The following is a 5,310-nucleotide window of genomic DNA, read 5'->3' as shown; positions in this document are numbered from 1 at the left end:
TAGGGCTTGGCCTGCAAGCCCTTAACCATACAAGTGTCCCTTCTCTGGACCCTCTCCAGGTTATCCGCATCCCTCTTGAAGTGCGGTGCCCAGAATTGCACGCAGTACTCCAACTGCGGTCTGACCAGCGCCCGATAGAGGGGAAGTATCCCCTCCTTGGATCTATTCGTCATGCATCTGCTGATGCATGATAAAGTGCCATTGGCTTTTCTGATGGCTTCGTCACACTGCTGACTCATGTTCATCTTGGAGTCCACTAGGACTCCAAGATCCCTTTCCACTTCTGTGCCACCCAGCAGGTCATTCCCTAGGCTGTAGGTGTGCTGGACATTTTTCCTCCCTAGGTGTAGTACTTTGCATTTCTCCTTGTTGAACTGCATTCTGTTGTTTTCTGCCCACTTGTCCAACCTGTCCAGGTCTGCTTGTAGCTGTTCCCTGCCCTCCGGCGTGTCCACTTCTCCCCATAGCTTTGTGTCATCTGCAAACTTGGACAGAGTACATTTCACTCCCTCGTCCAAGTCGCTGATGAAGACATTAAAGAGTATCGGTCCAAAGACCAAGCCCTGCGGGACCCCGCTGCCCACACCCTTCCAGGTCGAAACCGACCCATCCACCACGACCGACCCATCCACCACGATAGAAACAGTTGCATTGGAACTGCTGTCTCAGAAGGCTTGGAGGGAACATATTTTTATATATATTAGTAAAAATCAGGTTTTTCACTGGACTGGGCTTCTAATTCCACCTATTGTACTTCAAAGAGCACCACTTCTCCAATCAGCTGTGTGGGACTAGTGATGAGTTTCAGCTTATCAGAGAAGTAATGGCCTTCAAGGTAAAAGGCACAGGAAAGAGCCAAATAGCTCATCCTTAATTCGGCAGCCTGCCATGATTTAAAAGGTTTGTAAACCAGCCAAATGAGAATGATCTGGGGTCTACTGAATCATTTATACTAGGACAAACCAAGAAGCTTCAACCACAAACTATAACCCCTTGAGGTAAGCACTGTTCAAACAGAAAATATAGTTAATCCCTTACACACTTTTTCTCAAAGCTTCTACCTGACACCTTTTACTGCCTCCTCTACTTCTGCAAATTACATGCTATTCGCAAAGACACCACACAACACCACCTCCAATAGCTTTAAAATTCTCCCAACTCTAACTTCTCAGTTAAGAAAAACTAACATGAGTAAAAAGAAAAAAAGCAGACACAAAAAGTGTGAAATGTAGTACAAAAAAGATGAGATGGAAAAAGGTAAGAGAACCAGATAAACACTGCAAATTTTAATGCTGGCAACATTTTTTTCCCCAGGAATAATTTGTGAGACAGACCTAAACAGGTGGATTAGATTGATAACATTCCACAGAAATGTAGGAATGGAAAGGAGCTTCATGAACCATTAAGTGCAATCCTGTGCATTGGCAGCCATTTATTAACTGAAGGAATGTCCAAAATCACCACTTCAAACCCTCAACTATAAGGACAAGGTGCAAAATCTGAAACATCAAACACTCTACAAAATGTCATAGGCAAAAGCAGGGGTGACCAGAGTGCAAAGACAGGGAAGGAATTGGTTAACATATGCTCAGAAGAACCTAGGAAAAGGCCCATGTCTTGTGCTATGAAGCAAAGCAAAAACTCCCATAGTCCATGACAAAAGGTTTGTTCCCACACTCCCTCTCAGAAGACAGTATAAACCACAGAAGTTTCCTGCAGGCCTGGGCTCAACAGATCATGCCACAACAGCCACCTCCTTGGCAGGAACTTGAACCCTTGATGCCCAGATTAAGTCTGAGGCTCTACCAACTGAGCTACCCCACACGGCACTCCACAGAATGCAAGTGCACTGTATTAATTAAATGAAAAATAGTAATGTAGAATGAACCCCTAAATCTTAAACAGAAGAAATGCAGCACTGACAATATGCTGTGTGTCACTATTTCAACTAGTGCAACATTTCCAACTTGGAAGGACTACCCCTAGGGCAGAAGAGAGTTCTGTAGCCAAGACAAATTCAATCCTTTGCTTCCCTACTAAGGTTGTTAATGCTTTTTCTGATTTTGGCATTGCTTTGTTAAGAATAAGATTCTATTTTTGGTTATGTTCCCCATACTCTAATGCCCAAAGAATGAAAACACAAAATAGGAAGAAAAATAAAAAAGCCAGCCAACCAACCAACCAACCAAAAACAAATATTCATAGAAAGTGGATGTTTTAAAGTCTAAAATTGTTTCAGAGCAATGAAACTGAATAACTTGACTAATTCAGGTCACATTTGTCATAGGGAACATGTAACAGCATTAAGACTTTTGTTTGCAGTAAGTATTTCTGGATTCAATTTTATCTCCTCAAATCTTCAGTGCTTTTTCAATTTATCATTAAGACTCACATCCCATATGCCAGAAAATATTGTCTTGATTAGCCTCTCAGAATATGGGATTATTCATAGATTAAATAGAACGTAGGCTGGAAGGGACCTCAGAAGATCATCGGGTCCAGCCCCACCTGCACCAAGCAGGAAAGACAACTGGGGTCAGGTGACCCCAGCAAGGTGACCATCCAGTCTCCTCTTGAAGATTTCCAGGGTAGGTGACTACATCACCTCTGGAGGGAGCTTATTCCACAGTCAGGACACCCTAGCTGTGAAGTTTTTCCTAATGTTAAGCCCAAAACAGTCTTCCAGGAGTTTGTGACCATTGCTCCTGGTTTTCCCCACGGGTGCCCTGGTGAACGGTTGTTCACTGAGCCCTTGATATACGCCTCTGATGTAGCAGTACACTGCTACCAAGTCCCCTTTCAGACTTCTCTTGTTCAGGCTGAAGAGTCTCAGGTCCCTCAGCCTTACCTCATATGGCTTGCTGTGCGAGTTTCTGATCATATGGGTGGCCCTTCTCTGGACTCTTTCGAGCTTTTCCACTTCCTTGTTGAAGTGCAGCACCCAGAACTGGACGCAATACTCCAGCTGTGGTCTTACCAATGCCAAGCAGAGCGGAAGAATCACTTCCTTAGTTTTGCGGGAGATGCACTGCTTGATGCACGCCAGAGTATTATTTGCCCTGCTGACTACAGCGTCGCACTGCCAGCTCAGGTTCATACTGTGGTCAATTATGACTCCCACGTCTCTTTCATTCATAGACTGTTAGGGGCTGGAAGGGACCTTATAGACTATTGGGTCCAGTCCCCCTGCATGAGGTAGGAAAAGGCAACTGGGGTCAAGTGACTCCAGCGAGGTGACTGTTCAGTATCCTTTTGAAGATTTCCAGGGTAGGTGACTGCACCACCACTGGAGGGAGTTTATTTCACGGTCTGGACACCCTGCCTGTGAAGGAGTTTTTCCTGGAACTGAACCTGAAGCAGCCTTCCAGGAGTTTGTATCCATTGCTTCTGGTCTTCCCCAGGGATGCCCTGGTGAACAGCAGCTCACCGAGTGCTTGATGTACTCCCCTGATGTAGCAGTAAGCCACTACCAAATCCCCTTCCAGCCTTCTCTTCTGTAGTCTGAAAAGGCCCAAGTCTCTCAGCCTCTCCTCATATGGCTTGCCTTGCAAGTCCCTGATCATACGGGTGGCTCTTCTCTGGACCCCCTCAAGTTTTCCCATGTCCTTGTTGAAGTGCAGCGCCCAGAACTGGACACAGTACTCCAGCTGTGGTCTCAACAGGTGGGGGGTACAGTGGGAGTATCACTTCCTTAGTTTTGCATGAAATGCAATGGTTAACGCATGCCAGCGTGTTGTTTGCCCTGCTGGCCGCAGCACTTCACTGCCAATGGTCAGATGGCTAGTGCTGGTCAGATTGGCATTGCCAAGCCTGTAGGTGTGCTGGGGGTTGTTCATCTACAGGTGGAGCACTTTACATTTCTCAATGTTAAACCTCATCTGGTTCTGATCCACTCAACTTCCCAGCCTGTCTAGGTCTGCCCGGATCTGCAGCCTATCTTCAAGCATGATCACTCTTCCCCATAACTTGGTGTCATCCACGAACTTGGCCAGTGAGCTCTTCACCCCGACATGCAAATCACTGATGAAGATGCTAAAAAGCACTAGTCACTTCTTGCCAAGACGACACAGATCCATTCAGTAGAACTCTCTGGGTCCTATCCCGCAGCCAGCTTCCTATCCACCTGCCTGTCAAACAGTTAAGCCAATTTTCTAATGAGAACATCGTGGGATACCAGATCAAAAGCTTTTTGGAAGTCAAGGTATACAATGTTGATCTCCTCTCTCTTATCCAGATGGCGAGTTACCTGATCATAAAAGGAGATGAGGTTGGTAAGACAAGACCTGCCCATGACAAAGCCATTCTGTTTATTACTCAAAATCCTACCTTTTGCAAGCATATCGCATATAGACTCCTTGATAAAGGTTTCCAGGATTTTCCCTGGGATAGAAGTTAGGCTAATTGGCCTACAGTTACTCAGCTCCTCCTTCCTTCTTTTCTTGAAGATAAGCATAATATTGGCGCTCTTCCAGTCCTCGGGGACCTCCCTGGAGTGCCACGAGTTTTGGAAGAGCTTTGCCACCAGTTCCGCAATTACTTTGGCCAACAACTACAGCACTCTTGGATGAAGTTCATCCAGGCCTGCTAATTTATGTCTAATTTTTTTAATTGGTCACACACCCGTTCTACAGCAATAGTACGAAGGCAGTCATTCCTACCCTGCTCTTTTTGTACCCCATCTGGCACGTTTTTCCCCTTGGCCCTGTGAAAGACCAAAGCAAAGTAGTTATTCAGGAGTTCAGTTTTCTCCTGAGCGCTGGTAACCAGCTGTCCTGAGCTACTGCGCAGCAGCACCAAACTCCCATGTTTTCCTCCTGCTCCCTACATACCTAAAGGAGGACTTGTGTTGTCCTTGATCCCTGTGGCTAATTTTAGTTCAGTTGCTGCCTTAGCCCTTCTAATCTGATCCTTACAAGTGTGGGCCATTGTTGTATGGTCCTTCTTGGGGCATGCCCCAAGCTTCCATTGTTTGTATGCCTCTTTCTTCTTTCCTAAGAGGACTGTGATTTCCCAGTTTAGTAGAGGTGCACCAATACACTGGCCTGATATCGGATTGGCACTAATATAAAGAAAATTTAATACATTGGAAATTGGCCTGATAATTTGGCCAATAAGTGGCCCGTGCATGCGCTGTCACAGTGCAGCGCAGCACAGGCAGCAAGGAGCACAACCTGGCAACGTGGAGAGCTGCCTTCAGCTGGTAAGTCTGGTGTGGCAAGACCCCTGCGGGGAGGGAGGAGGGGTGCTGGAGCTGGGCCAAGTGCTGCCCAGCTGGGGCAGGGCAGGAGCGGGACAGAGCTGCGATTTGTC

This window comes from Alligator sinensis, unplaced genomic scaffold (genome assembly GCF_000455745.1).
Source record: "Alligator sinensis unplaced genomic scaffold, ASM45574v1 scaffold327_1, whole genome shotgun sequence".
NCBI classification, from domain to species: Eukaryota; Metazoa; Chordata; order Crocodylia; family Alligatoridae; genus Alligator; species Alligator sinensis.
Note: the sequence above shows the minus strand (reverse complement) of the source record.